Raw genomic sequence first — 23,051 nt, forward strand, 5'->3', positions numbered from 1 at the left:
TCATGGATCAAGCATAATGTGGCGCAAGGGTTTGCCAAGTGCTGCAATGCATGCATTGGCCACATTGTAAATCTGGAGTGTGGGAAAGGCCACCTTAGCACAGTCTTAGCATAAAAAAATGACACTAGGGTGGTGCAAGGTGGCGCTAGGGGTTTGTAAACATGCTCTTCAATTTACTGACCTCATCAGCAACGAAGGCTGAGTAGACCTTATGGGGATTCAAAACTTTGACAGTTATGTTACAGCAAATGACAGTTATGATATTAATTATGATATCTTTAGAACCAATTGAGGGTTTTCATTGAACAGAAAAGGTCAAATGTGTAACGTAGTATATTGATTAATGTGCTCAATTATAAAATGAAATCGAACACTGGCAATTGCTTAAATGCCATTGAGTAGTAACTGCATTTTCCTACTTTTTCATAACCAATTTCACAACAGGCATTCATTTAAGAAAAATGCCTGTGTGCCTAGTGCTCATTGTATACCCTTACCAACATCGAGGAAGTTAAATTGCAATTAAAAGCCTCATTCAGACTATCAAAAGGATACAGGAAAGAAGCACAAACATTGGTGTGTGTGTGACTAACAATGAGGAGGGAAATCCATTTGGAATTTCTCCAGTAGATAAATCCTCTTCTTCTTTCCCTGCTCCAAGCGGCCTAATTTTCTGTTAGTTACACTCTTGATTATGGGTGCAACTAGATCCGATATTTATGAGGCAGCTATGATTTTGGGTGGTGGGGCGGAGCAATCTTGAAATCTTGAGTCAAAGTCACCAGTTGGAATTCCTTCACAGTTATGTATTTCATACTCCAGTTTCTAGGACAACCAGTAGGTACTGGTGTCTTCTAAAATAAACTGGGTCTAGATGAATAGGACTTAAAAGAAGGTTTACACGATATATGGTTGTTTCAAAAGCTGGTGGCCAGAGAAATTGTTTAGGTACATTTTAAGCCTTGTTTTGCAGACCCCTTTAAATCTTTTACATGCCAGCTTGTTAGTATGCCCTCTTATGGGTTTTATTTCATCTTATACTAACATATTTATCTCCATGGACATGGGATAGAACCAGGCAAAATATGCACAGTTGATTGACACAACAGTGGAACTTATAGCTGACATTGTAATCTGTTTGGACATTTCCGATACATAGGAACATATGAGGCTCTATCTTTATCCCATTTTGTCAATGTAGATACATGCACAGGTTTTCAACTAAATTGCAGTGTCTGCCGTGCATACTATGAGGAGCCCATTCTTAGACTGCAATTAGTAAGACTTTTAGTAGTATCAAAATACTACTACTCACACACTACAAAATTCTCTCTACCTCTGCTATTTTGTTTGTGTGAAAGTCTCTGCCCAAGTGTGCTGATCTCTGCACATGTATGCATTGCATCCTTTTTGTAATAAATGTAGGATGGACAGAGGGAGTGGCAGTACTTGCTACAACATGGGACAGGTTTAGGGATATTTAAGAAGGGGTTTAGGGAGGGGTAGGAAGGAATTTAGAGAGGGACATAGAATCAGCTACAAAAGAATAACATCATTGCTTTCCATGAATGGTACTTCTGACATTACAACAGTTAAGAAGGACCTAATACAATAGTAAATGTACTCCAGCTCAGCCTTGGAGTAAGTCCAGATCACACATTTCTGACCATCGGTAATGCAGCACACAACCATGAAGAGTAATGGAGCCAACAAATAACTTTAAAAATATATTGCCAAAGAGTGTGCTACCTTTTGGCTTTTTTAAGGTTTTAATTGGGTAAAATATCATTCAATCCTGTGAACTATATTAATTTATTTCACTTTTAATCATTCAGTCCTTTTATATTTTTGAAAGAAAGCCCTGTTGAAGCTTATCACAAGCCTACATTTTTTTATGAATGTCAAATTTTTCCTTTAAAAGCAAATGCTGTTGAATTATATACAAGGCTAACAACGATTGCAACACATCTCTCACTGAAAGGAGTATTTGTTCTGAACTCCTACACTCAATCACAGCCAGGCTGAAGACATGAGAAATAAACTCACACACTGAACAACTATTTCTTCCTCCACTATGTTGGAGAATGTGTTTAGTTTAAACCTCATTTTGAGGATTCATTATTTGAGAAGGAGGAAATATAGGTTTTACAGGCGGTCAGGGACTCTGGCAAGGACTAGTGGCACGGTATACAAAGTACACAGAATATTGGGTAAGGGGCTACCCAAGATCATACAGGGAGTCAGCATAAGAAAGACATTCAGTGAAAAAGCTCTGCACAAGGTAACAAGAAGTCAAAGCTCAGGGTGAACAGGCACTTGCAAGGCTATTCAGCATTCTGAATAATTAACACACAGGATGTGCAAGACATGCATATAACAACATTAGCAATAAAGGCAATGTGGGGTAAGCACTCAGGAGCGCCACACCGTAAGGCTGAAGATCATTATGTTTCTCAGTCACAACTGCTGTTATAGATACTGACTGCAAATACCCATATATATGGGATATCCATTGTTGGACTTGGCTCTCTCTGCAGGGTCACCCCCAAACTTTTTGCCTTTACACCACCTGTTTTCTGGATTTGTTTTTGGTGATATTAGGACCCTGTGCATTTTACCACTGCTAACCAGTGCTACAGTGCTAAAGCACATGTGCTCTCTCCCTTAAACATGGTGTACTTGGCCTACATCTGATTGGCACATTTAATTTACTTGTATGTCCCTGAAAGTTGAACTACATGTACCCAGGGCCTGTAAATCAAATGTTACTAGTGGCCCTGCAGCACTCATTGTGCCCCTACTAAAGTAGCGCTTTCTAAAATGTATCAGGTTTGCCACTGCAGCCTAGAGTACAGGTTTAAACTGCAGATTCAATCTGACAAAATAAACCTTTTTGCCGGGCCTGAACCCTCCTTTGTAATACATTTATGTTATCATCAACGTAAGCGGTAAAGGCCCACAGGGCAGGGTTCCTTGCAGCAGGTAGTTCTAAAGTTGTTTTTCACTACTGTAAGGCTTATATCTCCCATTGACTAACTTGGGGTTACTTTATTACATTTAATACATGAAAACATTTGGTTGGGAGCAGATAAAGATATGCTGTTTAGACTCAAATTAATTGTAGGTTAAAATCTTCTTTATGGTAAAGTTTTAAGTCAAAATTCTGAAAATGCAACTTTTAGAAAGTTAGAATGTTCTTGCCTTAATCATTTGTACCTTCTGCCAGCATCCTGAGTCACATGACTGTAAATGGCTCTGGGTTTGTGTATTCCTGCCAGATAGTGAGACAAAGAGAACTTGGGGTAGCCATGATGGACCATCTTGCCAGGATTGTTCTTTGCTGAGCTTTACCAAGCCCCACTTACATGCGCTTGAGGCCTGCCTTGTTTACCAGCCGACCGCCCTGCTGTTTGAGACCTGCCTTGTCCCCGATAGGACTAGCCTGCTGCTCTATGCCTGCCTTGATATCTGAGAAGAAAGACTTGACCTGCTCCCTCCATCCTAGGATACTTGAGTGACCCCAAGGGTCAGTTGGCAGACCTCCTTTTCTGAGCTACCGGGACACAACCAGCCCCAGAGGCCTCCTTGAAACTACCCAGCTGACTTGCAGCAACTTTACCTGCAATTGGACCTGCTCGAACCCTGCTGGACTCTGCTAAAGTGAGTCCGTGACCATCAAGAGGTGCCTCACTAGGTCCTGGACCCGTGGCTGGCATCAGATGGCACTCCTCTACAAGAAAAGGAAAAACTCCTAAAGTTTTGGGCTCTTTGCAACCCTAAACTGGCCCGTTCGCACCGAGACTCTGTGGCCTGTGACAGACTGCCAGCAATGACCAGCAACTCAAGATCTGCACTTTGAGCTACAGCAATGACAACCCACAATGACCATCAAAGTGAAGCTCCAGCAATAATCTTTTGCATCGCCTGACCAGATTTTCACACTACACTTCATGACCTTCTGTTTTACCAGACCTGCTCTTCGCACTACAGCGGCAACCATCCACAATGTTCTCCCTGATCTTCATTGCCTTCACCGTGAACAGATCGCTTTGCATACAACTTTTAGAAGGTAACTTTTTCAGCTGCACTAACCTTGTCCGTGTAACGGTCCCTTCATCTATCATGGGTGGCCTCAACTTGTGGCTTTCCCCTGGTCTAGCATGACCAGATGCCTGAGAGTGGCACTTTATATTTTTAGACACCATACCTAAAACTCTGAAATTCAATATTTCCTGTTCTGGTGATTGGATTTTTTTTGTTGGATCTCAGTTTATTTATTAAAGGTTACTTAGTTTTATCAAATTAGCTTGGGATTTTTCTTGCATTGTGTTTTCACTTTATTACTGTTTGAGTGCTGTCTGTACGCTCAGTCCTACTGCTTTTGTGCCAAGTTAACAGAGGGTTAAGTGCAGGTTAATATAGTGACTTTTGTGGCAGAGCCATGGAGCTAATATCTATGTGATATAAAAGTAAAATAAAGACAATACTCACAGTGGATGAGGCTTACCACCTAAGTTGTCAATTGTGCCTTCAAATCCCATCAAGCACACAGGAACATGCAAGGCAGTAACAGCAAGGGTAGAGAACTAAATTGCATAGCCATGATTAACAATGCACTAGAAAGGAGGAGTGCTTAACAAGAAAGGGAAATAAACGGAACACTAGACAGAAAGCAAATAACAACCACTCTAGGAAATTGGAAGCTAAGGCAATTGAGAAAACAGACTATCAGACTAGAAAATGGAACTGAGATAGACAGAAAAAGGCAGGGACTTGTAAAAGCTAACTACAGAAAGAGTGAATGTTCAAAGATGCACCAAGATAGTGCTGGTTCAGGAATCAAAGTAGCACTGCATGCAGTGTTAGTTCTAGGAACAAGGATGGGTTAAGGCTTGAGAAGCTTCTGGAAACAAGGTTCAGCAAAAGCTGATTAACCCGGGAAGCAAGTGGTCAATCAGACAGGAACACAGCTGTAATGATCACTGCTGAACTGATGGAGATTAGGGATTAAAGGAGTTCATTATATTAACATACCTCTGCATGCTGGCACCTTCCAGCCACTGGTGTTATGAATTCCTCCACTAATCCTTGGCCTTCAGGTGTGGAGATGAAGTAGTGAGAAGGGAATTCTAGGTATTGGAGGTTTTAGCTACAAAAACAGAAAGGTTTCCTCAAAACTCAGCATTCATCTGGAATGAATAGGAGTTTTAGATTAGTGTCCAAGAGGCTGGAAGTAAATCTATGGAGTTTTTAGCTATGAAACAGACAGGTTTCCTCAAAGCTCAGCATGGATCTGGAATGATTAGGGATTTAAGAATAATGTCAAGAGGCTGGAAGTCAATATATGTATATAGCAGAAGGTCCTGAAGCTTACTTGAGCACTGTAAATTCACAGGTAAGCCCAATGATGGTGGGTATGAGCAGAGGGTGCAAAACAATTTACAGGCAAAGGATCAACATCTTTGAGATGTCAAGGGAAACCGTCATTGTCAGATACCCCTTCTCACCTGATGTAATCCTTTACAAGGTTGCTGAATGAGCGGAGGAGTCTGATTAATCTAAAGCCCACTCCCAGGTTATTCCTGTCTTTCTCAAAATAATGGCTGTCCTCCATTTCAGCACCATTGCATCTTTCCAGGTGGTCACCTTTGACACCTTTGGCATCTCACAACAAGCCAATGTCAATGCTTGCATCAGGTACAGAGATGCATCAACAGAAGAGTGTACCTGTTTGTCATTATGTCATAGCCATAGGAAGAAAGGAAAAATATGGCAAGGGAATTCTTTGTCTTTGGCCTCTCCTCGCATATGCTAGGTGAAATTGACTCCATCCACATGGCCCACCAGTCACCTCACTACACGGCACAACGTTTCCCCAACATACACTGCTGGCACTCCATTAATGTGCAAGCTGTCTGCTATGCCAGGAGCAGCTTCACCGATGTGTAGCCTGCCTTTCGGGAAGCAGACACTACAGCTATATCTTTTACTAGTTGCTTTTATACATTAATTGGTTGCTGGTGATTTTAGTGACATGTGGCTTTTTGGTAAGTAACAACACCTCAAACTGGGCCCACATGTACATCTGACGGTGATATCTGTAACATACTCAGTAACCACTGCAACACAGTAAACACACATTACTGTCATATCTACCGCATGTTTGTAGGCATCATGTGTTAAATGCAAAATAGAGGCTCCTTTAAAAAAAATACAAGATTCTATACAGTTCATCTTCCACATTTTGCTCCAGCTACCAAACCCATGAGACACAGTGTCCCTTAGGGCTCTTCCTTATCTCTGACAGTATTTAATATATGTATAGCTCTCTTTGCCACAATTATTTAGTTATTCATTTGGCTTTAAGGTTGTGTCAAACATCAATGACACTTAGCTCATGATCTCCTTCCAAAAAGCTAATGTGGAACTAATAGAGGCTTTTAAAGGGTATCTCATCTCAGTGGCGGATTGGCTGAAAAAGAGCTGTTTAAAGCCTAACTGTTGGAAATGGCCTTTCTGCATGGTCACCCTCAAACTTTTTGCCTTCCTCCTTCTCTTTTTCTGACCTCATTTTTGCTGGTTTTAGGACTCTGTGCACTTTACCACTGCTAAAAAGTGCTAAAGTGCATATGCTCTCTTCTTAAAACATTGTGACATTGGCTCACAGCCAGTTGTCTTATTTAATTTACTTGAAAGTCCCCAGTCAAGTGCAGAACATGTGCCAAGGGCCTGTAAATTAAATACTACAAGTAGGCTGCAGCACTGGTTGTGCCACCCACATAAGTAGCGCCCTAGCCATGTCTCAAGCCAGATACTGCAGTGCCTGTGTGTGCAGTTTCACTGCCAATTCGACTTGGCATTTAAGAGTACGTTCCAAGCCTTAAACTCCCCATTTTCTACATATAAGTCATCCCTAAGGTAGGCCCTAGGTAGCCCATAGAGCAGGGTGCTATGTTGGCAAAAGGCAGGACATGAACATGTGTGTTCTACATGCCCTGGTAGTGAAAAACTCCCAAATTCATTTTACACTGCTGTGAAGCCTGCCCCTTTCATAGGATAGCATTAGGGCTACCCTCATATACTGTTTGAGTGGTAGATCCTGATCTGAAAGGAGTAGCCAGGTCATATTTAGTACGGCCAGAAAGGTGATACAAAATCCTGCTTAATGGTGAAGTTGGATTTTATATTACTATTTCAGAAATGCTACTTTTAGAAAGTGAGCATTGCTCTACCTTTAAATCCTTCTGTGCCTCCCAGTCCACATCTGGCTAGGTTCAGTTGACAGCTCCCTTGTGCATTCACTCAGACAAACCCTAAACACAGGATGCTCAGTTACACTTGCATACATCTGCACATTGAATGGGTTTTCCTGGGCTGGGAGGGTGGAGGGCCTGACACTTACATATCAAATGACAGTAGTCTGCCCTCACACAAAGGACTGCCACACCCCCTACTGGGACCCTGGCAAACAGGATGGAACTGAAAGGGGACCCTGTGCACTTCTAAGCCACTCTTTGAAGTCTCCCCCATTTCAAAGGCACATTTGGGTATTTGAGCAGGGCCTCTGGCCCTACCAACCTCGACACTTCTTGACATGACACTCTTGTCACAGACACTTCTGAGGTAGGCACTCTGCTTCATCAATACACTTCCTGGAAAAGAACCCTGAACTAAAACCTAAAACCTGCCACGAAGAAATGCCTGGCTGCGTAAAGGACTCACTGACTGCTTTCTGAGAAGGACTGCTGCCTTGCTGTTGCCTGCTGCCTTGCTGCTCTCTGGCTGTGCTGGGAAGTGCACTCCAAGGGCATGGATCGAGCTTGCCTCCTGTTCCGTGAAGCCTCAGGACCAAAAAGACTTCATTCCTGCAAGAAGAATTCCCTGTGCGGCAAAAATCTATGCATAGCCTGCCAGAAATGAAGCACAGCCTGCATCGCTGTGAGAAAATCACTGCACGCCAAACTGGAACGACGCAGCCCAACTTCGCAAGGAGAAGATCGACCCAGCGTCAGCATAGCGACCGGAAATTCAACGCACGGCCCATTGGATCGATGCAAAGCTGAGCCGGAATGATGCAGGCCGGCTTCCTGAGAGGAATTGACGCAGCGCCTGCCATGCAGTAGAAATTTCCACGCAACACCCACCGGATAGACGCAGCTCCGGTGACTTTGTCCTGCAAGCTCCAGATTTCAATGCATCGTCCCCAGGGCGTCCAAAAACCCTGCAACCCAAAAAGGATCCAAGTGCCGGAAATCGACACAAAGCCTTCCCTGCGTGAAAAATAAACAATGCATCGCCATGTGCGGCCAGAGAAATTGACACACACCTCCCTGTTTTCCACGCATCTCCTCCTCTGTGGTTCCTTGTGGAGATTTTGAATGCAAAAGACACGTTATATAATTTTTACAGCGATATTTTAAAATATACTTATTGCATCTTAATAGTTTTGACCTGCATCTTACCAGATAAATATTACATATTTTTCTAAACACTGTGTGGTATATTTTTGTGGTGTTTTACTGTGTTACTGCATGATTTATTGCACAAATACTTTACACATTGCCTTCTAATTTAAGCCTGACTGCTCAGTGCCAAGCTACCAGAGGGTGGGCACAGGATAATTTGGATTGTGTGTGACTTATCCTGACTAGAGTGAGGGTCCTTGCTTGGACAGGGGGTAACCTGACTGCCAACCAAAGACCCTATTTCTAACACTAACACTGAGAAAACTGAAATCCTGTTTTTTTTTAGTGGACCCACTTCTCCATGGTTTAGAAGTTAGTGGCTGCTGAAACTAGGATAGCCACATACTCTGACCACCACAATACGAATTCGGGATTAAATTTGATAAATATCTCTTCTTTCTCCTGCAAGTATTGACATCAACTGCCACATCCTTTGAACTTCTACGGAGCCCCAAAATGTTCTGGGAAATACTAGGAATGCCATTGCTTATTTAGAAGCTCTGTTCAACATTGTTCTTGCTAGACACATGTTGCACAACATTGCATTGCCATGTGACAGGGTTTACATATAAATCTTGACCTTGATGTGCACACACATCTGTATACCAGGGTGAGGTAGAGAATATACATCAGGCCTTCAGGTATGGGACTAGCTAGTTAACTCATTTTGTTCTTGAAGTGCTAATTTAGCTGCTGCATTTATGTAGTCGGACAGTCTCTTGTCAATGGTGAATGATGGACTACTACCACACTGTCCATATATAATATTCTGAGATAGCTTTGTTTATTTCATACAAAGTTGTCAACTAACATGCAATGCTCTAATGAAAATTATTTACCTCTCCATTTTCTATAACATTTAGGGCCAGATGTACGAAGCCTTTTGCATGTCGCAAACTGCGAAAAACGCAGTTTGCGGCATGCGAAAGGTGAACGCGATGCTCATCCCCAAATTGCGAGTCAGTACCGACTCGCAATTTGGGGATGTGACTCGCAAATAGCAAGGGGTGTTCCCTTCCTATTTGCGACCGCATCGCCATTCAGAGTTGCTTTGTGACCGCGAATGCGGTCGCAAACCAACTCGCAGTTACCACCAGTGTCACACTGGTGGCAACTCATTCGCAAAAGGGAAGGGGTCCCCAGGGGACCCCTTCCCCTTTGTGAATGCCGTAAAAAATATTTTTTCTGAAAAAAACGAAACCAAATGGTTTCGGTTTAGTTTTCATTTTGCAGCTCATTTTCCTTTTAGGAAAACGGGCTGCAAAATGAAAAAAAAAAAAAACACTGCTTTATTTACAAAGCAGTCACAGACATGGAGGTCTGCTGACTACAGCAGGCCACCATCCCTGTGAGTGCAGGGACTCGCTATGGGGTCGCAAACTGCGACCCACCTCATGAATATTGATGAGGTGGGTCTTTGCGACCCCATAGCGAGTCACAGAAGGTGTCTGAGACTCCTTTCTGCATACAACTTTGCGAGTTGCAAATTGCGAGTTGGTCAGACTCGCAATTTGCAAGTCGCAAAATTGTAGTTTCCTACATCTGGCCCCTAGTCACTTATCATTAACAACACTTCACCTTATAATGCATTGGCCCAGATTTAAAAGGGCCTAGCGCCATTCCAACACCACATTAGCGTAATTTTGTTTATGCTAATATGGCGTCAGAAGGCCAAAACCACCATGCTTGCTTTGCGCCACTTTGTAACCCATTGCACCACATTATGCCTGTGGCAGGAAAGGGGGCGTTCCCCTGTTAAGTGGACCATTAAAAAGGCTCAAAGAAATCTAAAAGATTTATTTGCGTCATTTTTTCCAGGATTTTTAACGCCTGCTCAGAGCAGGTGTTAAAAGGAGGCTCCCATTGGTTTCAGTGGGACTCTGGGTGCTTTGCAGGATTAGCATCAAAATTGTTGACGCCAGTCCAGCAAAGCGTCGAACAAGGGTAAGAAAATTATGACGCTAGATCTCTAACTACCACCATGGTGTTCCGTATTTTAAATACAGCACACACATTGTGGCATTAGGGGGGCTCTAAGGGGTGCAAGAAAAGTGGTGCTGCACTTTTCATAAATCTGCCCCATTATGTTTTAGGTCAAATATACTAAAATCCTTATTTAGCACATATGCATTAGGTACACAAAAAATCCCTCTTATTAGCTTTGTGATCATATTAATTGTTTTAGTTTTTTTCTGATTGCAGGGGTCTTCCTCCTCCATGTGGAGGTATCCCCTTAAAATGTGAAGGATTCTCTACTCTTATGTGGAAAGTCTCTGCCCAGCATGCAGAGTCTCTGCCCCACATGTCAAGCTTAACTGAGAGGCAATATGTATGCTATTTATTTAGCACTCAAAGACTTCAAATATGAAAATACATCTCAAGTTAGAAAAATAGAGAATGTTTAAATAAACAAAATTACACCAAAACAAATCAAATCTCCTATCAGTAAAACCAAAGTTATGGTTTCTTGAAGTTTTTAGTAAAGTTCATCACCTAAAAGTTTAAAGTGCTTACCGCGGGTATGTGGTCCCACGAGACCCAGTCAAAAGTTAAGGCCGACCACAATGGAGTGCGTATCGGATATGGATGGGATGGGTCCTGTTTCGGCTTTCCTAGGGACTTCAGAAAAAAATCCTGAAGAAAAGTCCCATAGAAAGTAAAGTTCAGCAGGGCAAGACACCAGGCTGTGTCCGAGTAGGAGTTGTTGACACCGGGGAGCCGCAGGACAGAGTCTCAGTGAAGCCGTCAATGATGGCAAGAAAAAACTGGAATTCCAGGCCGGGGATATCATCATCACCAGTGGGGAGCTGTTCAATGTCGAGCCCTGTTAAGATTTCTCACTTTGGACTTAGACAACTTTTTGGAGGATGAAATCTCCAGCAGGATGAAGCAGAAGGCAGTAGCTGAAGAGGGGATGCAAGGCTGGATACCTTTGCCGGTAGGTCCTTCTGAACAGGATTGGCATAGAAGAACATAGCGGGATCTACCACAAAGTCAGGCTGGCTGGTGATGCAACTTGGGTGGATCAGCTGGCATGTAGGTCTTGGTCTTCTGTCGGTTCTCTTGGATGTTTTTGTAGGAAATTATTCTGAATCCCAGATGTAGCACAAACACCACTACCAAGGGCCCAGGACCTGGAGGCATCACTTGGGGGATTAGGACGCACTCCAGCAGAGGCTGACAGCAGGGTTCATGGCTTCAGGAGCTTGTTATATCCCTATAGCTCATATAGGGAGCAAGCCAACTAGCCCTTGGATCAATTCTAGTGGTCATGGGTTCAAGGAGGTGGTCCAGTTTTCTTTCAAACCGCAAGGCAGTGCTTAAAGCAGCACAGCAGTCCTTGGATAGGAGCAGGGAAGTCCTCTAGTGGTAAGACAGTCCTACAGAGGTTTTCCACAGGTCCAGAAGTGTACTGAAGAGTTGTTCAGAGGGTCCAATAATTATACCTGTTGCTAGCCTTTGTGTGTGGGTGCACCCTGTCCTACCTCCACATCTGGCTGTTGAAAGTTTTTCCTTTCCCTGGTCAAGGCTCCAATACATCTGAGGTAATAAAAGGCTAATGTCAGGTTGCTTTCGGTGTGCTGGGAGCAAGCCCTTTGAGGTGTACATTGGGCAGGGACAGTTCCACTATTTTCACAGGATGCCCCTTCCTGTCCATGCATAGTCCCCTTCTGTGTCACTGTCTGGTAGAAATACACAAAGCCCAACAGCAGGCCCATTCACAGTCTTGTGGCCCAGGATACTGCAGAGGCACAAAATTGTTAGGACACAAATATGGCAACTTTCTAAAAGTGTCATTTTCAGACCCATGATTTGAAATCTGACTTTACCATTAAAGAGGATTTTAAATGGCAAATCATTTGAGTCTAAACATGACATCCGTACTTGCTCCCATCCACAGTTACCATTTATTAAATATAATAGCGTAACCCTGTGTTAGTCAATGGGAGAGATAGACCTTACATTAGGGGGTTTTCACTACTATACCAGGACATGTAAAACTTAAACCCATATGCCCAACTGTTTAACTATATGGTACCCTACTCTGTGGGACATTGGGGCCTACCTTAGGGGTGCCATACAGGTATTAAAAAGGATGGTTTAGCACTATCAAAAGGTTTATTTTCCAGGTTAATATATAGTTTAAAACTGCACTTCATGCTGCAATGGCACACAAGACATGTTTTAAAGTGCTACTTTAATGGGTGGCACAATGAGTGCTGCAAGACTACTAGTAGCATTTCATTATGAGGCCCTGCAGTACCATATACTAAGGACCTATTAGCAAATTAAATATGACAATCAGGTGTAGGAAGAGAGCCCACAATTTAGCACTAGTTAGCAGTAGTAACATGGACAGAGCTCTAATGCAAACAAAAACAAATTCTGAAAAACAGGAGGGGTGAAGGTAAAATGTTGTGGGACCCCTCCAGTAATACCAGGTCTAACAATATGCTATACAAAAATTAACTAAAAGACATAGGCCCTCATTACAACCCAGGTGATAAATGCCGCCTACCACCATTCTGACGGCCGCCAACATACCGTGACCGCAGTGGTATTCTGCTACGGGTATTATGACCCACTCAGAGAAAACCACCACTATACAGACACCCACACAAGTCCGCCTCACTAAAGGTCAGTGATAAACCGGCGATAGCAGAACCCACACCGTTACACCAACAGGAATACGCCCACAGTATCACGACCCACAAATCACTAACAACATGGGAGGAGCAAGTCTTGGCAATAATGCATCCTGAGGGCCTCGCAGGAGTAGCAGGAGGACTGGACTCTGGTAAGTCAAATCTTTACTATTATATCCCCCACCTTACCTGCATGGCAACACAAACTCCTACCCCTACCCTCACCCCCATCACTCCACCACCTCACACATACCCCACCATCACAACCCAGCCATCCCAATACCAAGCCCTGCATGTAAAACCAATGCATGGACCCCCAACACAGACCTGCATGGACACCCATCACTAAAGCATGCCCAGTAGAGAGACTCACCCAGCCCACAAACTCACCACTCACACAAGGCCAAGCTGACAGGGAAATCACAATCATACAGGGAAACACATCCATGAACAAGATGGCACACACAGATACACTAACACTGCATTTGCATCCCCACAGGACCCATACTCAACATCACCGGAGAGGATGTGCCAGCTACATCCAACCCCCCCCCCCCCTGAAGAGGCCCACAGTGACGACAGCAGCTCTGCACTCCTGGATAAGGATGACCAACCTGGCCCATCAGGGACCTCTGGACAGTCGGTTTCCCTGCCACAGTCCCAACCCACCACAGAGCCTCCCCCCTCAGGAAACACCAGCGCAGCACCCACCCAGCGGTCCCATGCCACTGACTACAGGGACCCCAGGCAAACCCACAAACCCAAGACGATCAGGGACCTGGGGTCAGTGGCAGTGGGCACACAGTTCAGGGGACAGAGGCACAGGACAACAGGGAAGCTGGGAGGACTGCTGTGTGACAGGGGGAGGACAGGCCCAGGGAACCCACTCTCCACGAGGCACTCTCCAACATCCTGGGAGCATAGTACCATTCCAAGGAGATGATGGGCCAGATACTGGCCAAGTTGCAGGAGACCCAGCGGCTGCAGGAGGGACAGGACCTGGGGATCAGGGAAGACCTAAAAACATCTACACCATCCTGATCACCATTGCAGGGGTGATGGCTGACATGGGCAAGACCATGAGGGAGGCAGTGGCACAACAACGGGCCCCTGACACTAGCCAAACTGATAAACAGCCTGCCACCTCCGCCAGCGCTAGTGGACAGGAGGCCCCGCCACAGGAACAGTGGTGGCCTATCCGGAGTTGGATGGGCGATTGAAGGCATCACAGCAGCCACAAGGGGGTGAGTACAGATTCTTAATCCTGACTTTGCGCGTGTTAAGAGGTACCTGGGTGGGGGATGTGGGCTATGGGTGCCCCTGGGCCAGGGCGAAGATGGCAGGGTAGGTCCCTTGTTGGGCAGGCTCTGAAGCACTCCTACCCCAATAGTGTTAGTGGGCATCTACTACTGGGCAGGGCCCTTTGGGTTTCAGGTGTGCAGCTAATGGTGTTAGGCATTGTACCCCATGGGCTGGTGACTATCTAAGTAACTGGTAGTGCACGGCCTAATGCATAGGGCTGCTCCCTGTGTGTTGTGTACGTCAACGGTAGTGGTGTTGCTGGCATTGACCAAGTATATCCTCTGTCTCTCCCCCTTTTTGTTTTGTCACCCTGTCCTTGTGTGCATTAGCATCATCTGGCAGAGGAGCAGAGGCACCAGCGACGGAAGGAGCTGCATCCCACATGGGCCCGGAGGCCGAACCCACCGAGAGTGAGGGCACCAGTGGGACGGAGCGCAAGGGTAGCACCACTATGGGGACAGGAGGGGAGACCACAGATAGCTACTCCTCCTCCGATGGAAGCTTCTGGGTGGTGGCGGACACCTCTGTGCCAACCCCAACAACAGGTACAGCCGCCACCCCCATACCAGCACCGCCCTCCCAGCAGCCCCTCAGCGGGTTTCCCGTGCCCGCTCACCCAGGAGGGTGGGCATCTCCTTCGCCCCAGGCACCTCAGACCCTGCCCCAGTCAGCCCTGCTGCCCTCAGTGAGGAGGCTATTGACCTCCTGAGATCCCTCACTGTTGGGCAGTCAACCATTCTCAATGCCATCCAGGGTGTCAAGAGGCATTTGCAACAAACAAATGTATACCTGGAGGGCATTCACTCTGGCGTGGCGGCCCAACAGAGAGCATTTCAGGTCCTGGCCTCAACACTGATGGAAGCCCTTGTACCTGTCTCTAGCCTCCACCCTCCAACTTCCTCTTCCCAGTCCCAATACCCTCAACCCCAGCCTATGCCAAGCACACCTTCAGACCAGCATTCACCCAAATCAACACACAGAAGTGGCTCAGGCAAACACAAGCACCACACGTCATCCCACAGGCACTCACGCAAGCACCATCCCCATGCATACACACCAACATCCACTGCCTCCAGTGTGTCCCCTGTTCACCTCCCTCCTAGTATCGTCTCCACTCACACCTGCATGCACTACATCCTCATCCACTACCTCCATCACCAGCATGCCCATCACTACTCACCCCTCACTGGCAGTCAACCCCCCACATCCATGCACACGTCCCTTGTGTCCTCTCCCAGTGTGTCTGTGACCCCTCCTCCCAAAGTACACAAACGCAAGCACCCACCCACCCAACAGCCATCCACCTCACAACAGCATCCAGCCCATTCACCTTCACCCAAACTCAGCAGACAGACACCTCCTACAACTACTCCCTCTTCCTCCACTCCCAAACCCTCTTCCTCTTCCCACCCCAGTGTGTCTAAAAAGCTTTTCCTGGCAAACATTGACCTCTTCCCTACCCCCCCATCCTTCCCCTTGGACCAGGGTGTCCCGAACCCAGGCCAGCACCTCAGCCACCAAGTCAGTGCCCGCTGTGGTACCTGCAATTCACAGAGGCTCAAAGGGGGAACCGTCAGCCTAGCCAGTGTGCCACCAACCCCTGCAAGGGACAAAACCATTCCGCCACCTGCCAAGGTGAAGAAGGGGACAGCATGCGGCAAGGGCAAGGAGCACGAACCACCCAGCAAGGCCTCCTCCAAAACTCCAGCTGCCAGAGCCAAGGTCACAACAGCATTTGCCAAGGTGAGGAAGGGGCAGAAAACCCAAGGCAAGGCACTTCAGCCGTCGGAGGCTGCAGCTGAAGGCCTTGTGCCCACCAACACAACCGCCAGCCCCGCCACCTGCACCGTGGGCGGCACTGCCAGCAGCCCCGCCGCAAGCACCGCCACCTGCACCGCCACTAGCACCACTACTGTCAGCAGCAGCATCCCCAGTGGGCAGCCGTCAGAGGCTGCAGGAGAAGTGCTGTAGCCTCCCTCCACCACTGGCAGCACCGGCACCTGCACCTCAGTCAGCACTGCCAGCAGCCCCGCCGCAAGCACTGCCGCAAGCACCGCCACCTGCACCGCCACCTGCACCGCCGACAGTAGGACCACTACCAGCAGCAGTATCCCCAGTGGGCAGCCGTCCAAGGCTGCAGGAGACGGGCCGGAGCCTTCCACCACCACTGGCAACACCCCCACCATCACTACCACCAGTTTGCAGCCTAAGCCACCGCAGGATGGAGTCTAGCTCTGCCTCCATGGACTATCATGCAACCCGGTCCCTGCAAATCTCGTGCCTCAGACACCCAGGTGAGGGAATGTGAACTGCCACACCCCAAGTGCTGCATCACTGGGAAAGGCCCCCTCCAGAACCAGTGGAGATATGCATCCACTCACCCCTTCCTTGCAGGATGAAGTACACTGGGCACAAGGTCCCCTCCAGAACCAGTGGAGATATGCATCCACTCACCCCCTCCTTGGCAGGATGAATCACACTGGGCACAAGGCCCCCTCCAGAACCAGTGGAGAAGCAACCCACTTGAGAGACTGTGGCTTTGCACTCCCCAGGACCAAGTAGTGGGCACACCACCCACTTGAGAGACTGAGGCTTTGCACTCCACAGGACCAAGCAGTGGACAAACCACCCACTAGAGAGTCTGTGATCTTGCACTCCCCAGGACATCACTGTGGGCATGGAGCCCCCTCCAGGAGCAGTAGCCTTGTCCCATCTTCCGGCTGAGGTGCCCACCCTTTCCCGTCCCCCTGAGGTGCCTGTGTGTTTTCGACCTGATGTCCCTGCAGTCTCTCTCCGTATTGAGGCAGAAGTCAAGTGTGGGCTTGGCCCATGATTTTTGGCCCAGTGGCCCACGGACATTTGGAAGGGACAATGGACGGCCTTATGTACATAGTATATTTTTGTAAATACTGTTTTTCTATTCGTTAGGTATATCTGCCTATTTCTAATATATCACTGATTTAACTCAATTCCTTTTGTCCTTGCATTCTTCCAGAGGGTTACAGGGCATAAATGTAATGTTGTTGCATGTGTTTGTGTGTATGGTGTTGTGGGTGAGGGTGGGGGTGCTGCGTGTTGCGTGTGTGTGTCACTCTCTTTCCCCCCTCCCCTGTGTACTAGTGCAGTACTCACCGTGGTCTTCATCACCGCAGTTCGTATTCCTGGTAGATGAGGAGGTAGACCAGCATGGGCAGGACCCCAACTCGGGCTCCATGGCATCCTGGTTCTTCGTTGAGTGTCGAGAGGTGAGTGGTTTCCCTTCTGTGTTCTGTTTCCGCCGTGCTTTTGGTGGCATTGGTACCGCCCCGGAAAAGATGGCGGATTGGCAGGTTGTGATGGGGTGGGCGGTACATTGTCTTCCGCCTCTCTGTTGGCGGTTACTGCCATGGTATTTGTTGCTACCGCCGTGGCTGTCTGTGTTGGCGGTTTCCGCCGTGATCCCATTTTTTACCGCTGGCATATTGGCAGTATTCCCGCCGCTTTAACACTGACCGCCACGGTTGTAATGAGGGCCATAATTCTTCAAAATGCCTTGGATACTCTATTCTCAACTAGCCAATTTGTTAAAGATGTTGCAAACTGTCTTTTTCTACTTTAAGTACAGGATTTGTTAACGTAATAAGCTATTAGCACAATCCCATCTCTTACCTTGAATACCTCATTCCAAAGATTATTTAGAAAATATAATTTTTAACTATTTGAAAGTGCACGAATATTTATCTAAATCCATTACGTGGTGACACATTTGCTTAAGACTGCACAATGTCAGTTCTTGTAATTAGTGATAAACAAAGGTATGTTGATATGCAGTATCAAACATAAGAATTCAAAATGTCACCTTTTCTATATATTACTTTTCAGCGTTGGGCTGGCCAAGGTTCATCACTGCAGAACCTGCGACAAGGAAGAAGATCCTCGACCATAATGTGGGCACCAATACTTTCCACCAGCCGCAGGGAGAAGGAAGCCACCACCAGCAGGGGTAGCCTACCTGCCCAGAGACACCCCCATTTGTCATCAAAAGAATTCCGGGAGACGCTGAAGAGGCAACTGTAGAAGCAGGGGATGTGATCACCACCAGCCAAGAAGAGGCAGATCATGGGCTTCTCCTGGCATTAGGCAACAATCTTTGGTGCCCAAAGTACAGATGCCACAACCATCTGGCCTGGGCTAAGCCTGTTCTTAACTCGAGAGTTCCCTATTCCATCAGGGTCTCTAACTGCACCACAGGTATCATCTCTTCCTACCAGTGTTCTCCCAGAAAAATACTATCAGTCTAGGGACATTTTAACCCCTGCCCCACACAGTCCTCTTACTCAGCCCACTCCCTTCCCCCAAAATATATGTCCTTGGCTACTTTTAAGGGTGTCCAAGGACACTCTGAGCAATTCAGGGAGCCATCTCTTGAGATACATGGGTCTCAGTTGGCAAGATCTGGATACTGTGAGAGGTGGTCACTGAACAGATCTGAACTTTAGGGGGCCTCATGACCTCCTTGGTCTGGAGATTGGATCTGCCTTTGCACTTGCCTCCCCAACCCACCCTAGCTTCTGTTGTCCCATCTTCAAGTTAATCTGTGGTACCTGTTTCCCCTACACGTCCTGCCATTCCTTCTTCCCATGAAGTGTTTGGTCTTGCCATGGCAAGCCATTTAACGTCCATTTGGAGGAGGACTTCACCTGTGTTGGAAACAGATAGTGAGGATGACCAGGGATGCTTGTCCCCATGTCAGGAACATGATTTGGACACCCCATATGGCTTAGGGGAATGACTTTATCAAGATTGTGGACAGTGGGTCCAAGTTTGGATTGTTTATGGACTTTTGACTTTCCCCTGTGTGTATACATTTCTTGCCTTGATGTTCCATGACATGTTTTTATATTTTGACCCCCCTACACTACCATTTCCCTTCTGCTTTAAGACTCCATTTTATTTATTGTTGTCCCTTTCCACGGACAGTTTTTACTTATCCCAAAATGAATATATATTTCTTTTAAACGTGTACACATAAAATACTTAAATCACAAATATGAATGTATTTCTTGCTGTTTACAAATTATGCAGATTGATTTATGTATTGTGTGTGAGTCAAAAGAAATGTGTAGTTAATTAGAAGATGCCACCAGTTTCAGAATGCATTTTAAATACATTTCAAATCTAAAGGTAAACAAGGAACAAAGAATACATAAGACCTTCCTATGTAGCAAATGAAACATCAAGCATTCAACATAGATGAAAGTTAGGTTTGCTATCAAAATGTGTTCGTTTTTTATTACTCAAACATGGTTACAGTGACTTTAGAATAGAGTTGCTTCTTTTCAGACATTAACATTTATTTCGAAAGGTTTCCCCTACTAGTCCATCTGAGCAATGCTAGTGGCGAGAATGTTTGAGAATGTGCTTGTGCTGTGGGTGGTTAAGCTGGCGGTGGTTGAGCTGGAGGAGGTGAAGGTTGAGGTGGTGGAGGTGTTGAAGGTGGTTGTGGCAGAGGTGTAAGGTTGACAGGTGGTGTGCCTCTCCCACATTGTGGTACTTCTGTAGAATCCCCTATATACACTGGCCATGCATTTTTTGCCTATTGCTTTAATCATATTTATGGCCAAAGCATGTTGCCTTGCACTTTCCTTAAAAGTTCGAAGATGTTCATGGTTCATCTTTGCCATTTCTTGAAAGCATTTCACAATGTTATCCAAGCCATATGCCTGTCTGTGAAACAAGTGATCCTCCCAAAGATCCTATGGTGTGGGCAGGATTTATGGTGTTGGAAAGAAATAGTTGTTAGGTGTGTATGATAGTTGTGTAGGTTCAGCTTCAGGCGGTTATGATTCTCCTATTTCCTTCCATGTGAAGGTCTCCACCCTGGAAGCAGAAATCGTCACCACTGGTGCAAAAGAAACATTCCTGAGTGCGTAGGTCCTGCAAAGTGTGTGGAATGTAAAATATGGTGGTAAAATTGCCTGCAGTAACTTTACAGTCATAGATTACATTTATTCTGACTCCACCCCCTAAAGTGAGGGTGTAAGTCTACAGATTTACACAGGGAAATGTTGAGTAGCCAAAAGTAGTAAATTTATTATAAAGTACAAGAGTACATTTACACCTCTAGATTTACTCATGTGTAAGTTTACCTTTCTAAATAGACTTCCACCTCCCCCCGAATAGGTTCTATATTCGGTAGCTTTACCTTGCATAAGCTTCAGACCACATAGCTTGGAAACCTAAGGCTACTGATTTGAATGTTCTATAGACAAGGCAATGTGATGATAACAGAACAATGGCCCCTCCTGTATTTGTGTAAAGGTGTAGAACAGGATTTTAATATATCCTTGGGGTGTTCACTGTCTAACAGAATTGTTCTCATTTATTGGGAGGACATAAATCTCACCAGAAAATGATTGCCCAGAATGCCCTAAATCCAGCAATTTCATCTCAACTTTTTCAACTGGGATGTATTTAGTATTGGTATGTGCTCTTATCAAATATTTGCACATATGAGTAAATAATAACAGAATTACTGGTTATAAAGCATTGTCTTGTGAAAAATAACAACCTAAGCACCGCAATTAAACACAGCAATAGTATATTTTTTATTTAAGCAAATCCAATGGAATATATTATTTTAAGAAATAATTCTATCCTCTGACCCACCTGGGCCATGACAGATCATAGATTTTTTTTTTTTATTTGATTTCTTTGAAATTTCTAAAAAATGGAAGATGAACCAACCCAGATATGCATTTCTCCGGGCTTTCAAGTATAGTGAGACAAGAGTGTACAGAGTAATACAACAAATTAATTGCAGTCAAATTATATCAGAATGAGCTGTTGTAGAAAGGGCAGATTGAAGCTGCTCATTTTCCATCATATTTCAAATCAAGATCAAAAGTAAAATATTCAAAAACATATTTTTTAAAGAAAATTGTCATAATTTATGTAATATTTTTGTGGGATAAAGACCTTACTCCTTTTGATTTGCTGGCCAAGACACTGCACGTATAAATGAACTGTTACTCTTTTTCTTAAGAAAAATCTCCCAAATTGCCATTAGTTTGTGATCTTCACACACAAGAACACGGCAGTGTTAGTTTCCTCTAAACCTAAGATAGTAAACAATGTTATCAATAGGCTTTTGGACTTCATACTGGTGACATGAACCATAAAAGCTTCAGTAAGCATAGCAAAACATTTGTGAGTTTTGTAAAGCAATGTTCATAATAGCTACTATTTCTCATTCACATCTATGTGCAGAAACATGTAATTCGGGGAGTATTATCCAAAATGTGTATTTCTTTGGATCTCAATGGGTGATTTGAAACGCACATTTTTGCTTGATGGTGGTATGGTCTCAAAATGTGTTAAACTTATCTCAGAGCAAACACTTCCATAAAACTAGTTTGAAAAGACCCTCATTGATGTTAAATATCAAAGCAAACAGCATTTAATACATAGTAAAAGTATATCTCTGCAGTCTGAGCTCTCCATAAGGCGCACTATTACTTGGAGACTTAGCTTTCGGTGCTTGATGTACTTGCCAGGACACATCACAGAAACGTTCATTTTTGCATTCTTTTTTAGATGAATCATCCTAATATTCTCTTGGTGCCATTCATAAATATTTCTGCGAGAGCTGCAAATCTATGGGTCAAGGACATATACTTTGGATTTACATAATAAAAACAGATATGCATTTCATTTAGGCAATTGACTGCAACCAAGAGGTTGCCACTTTCAAAGACCACATTCGACTCTTGCAAGGACAACTGCTTAATTTACTAGTAATAAATGCGGTATTGCTCTACTCTGATCTATCCTCACTCACAAATCAATTATTGGGGCTAGCTTCACATTGTCTTATCCTTTATTCCTTGTGCTCTACCTATGTTCATGGTCCTAAAACAAGATCATCCAATATTCATAAAGGTAAAACTTTGTAAGTATCAAGTAATGTATCAAGACATTTACAGACTTACTCCAATAAAAATTGTGTTATTTAACCACTATTACCACAATCTAAATTATTTTTAATAAATGTTTTATAGTCTGTGCCAGTGTGGTAAATGTGTTAACTCTTTTTTCAGTTGTGGTCATTTATATATACAATATATATGCATCACTGATTAATTTTCTCCTTGTAAAGGTCTAGTCCTAATGTCAATAAGGGAGAAACGTGTGTTTGGTAATGGTTATGGATTTATTCAAGCCTGTTAGAGACATCTAATGTATGACAAAAAGCAGCACTGACTGCCTATTAAATGAAAGTGCAGATTGCAAGAAAAATTGATGTTTTGATTATTTATTAGGGACATCTAAAAATGAATATGTTATACATATGAGAGACACTATTTTAAGAGTATGCTCTGGAACGTTGGCGACTTCTGCCATATTTAATTTTTTACAGCGTGACACAGATTTCTAATTTTATTGAAGGTGCAGAAAAATCCCAAAGAACAGTCATGGAGATCTAAAAAAACTGTAGATCTATTATGATATATTCTTCTGTCTCATACATACTCACTGATGGTGCACTGGATGATGACTCAGATAGAGTGTAACAAAACTGTGCATTAGCACATCAAACTGTTTTTGTTTTTCATTTTTCTTCATGAGTAAAAACTTTTATCCTGACAGAGAAAAACCT

General features: G+C 44.7%; 1 protein-coding gene across 1 annotated transcript in view; it reads right to left on the reverse strand.

Moving 5' to 3' along the window:
• Nucleotides 1–23,051, reverse strand: part of HHLA1 (HHLA1 neighbor of OC90) — a 190,935-nt gene that overhangs the window by 125,475 nt on the left and 42,409 nt on the right. The gene's annotated exons all lie outside the window — the stretch shown is intronic.

The sequence above is a fragment of the Pleurodeles waltl genome, chromosome 2_2, assembly GCF_031143425.1.
Source record: "Pleurodeles waltl isolate 20211129_DDA chromosome 2_2, aPleWal1.hap1.20221129, whole genome shotgun sequence".
Lineage (NCBI taxonomy): Eukaryota > Metazoa > Chordata > Amphibia > Caudata > Salamandridae > Pleurodeles > Pleurodeles waltl.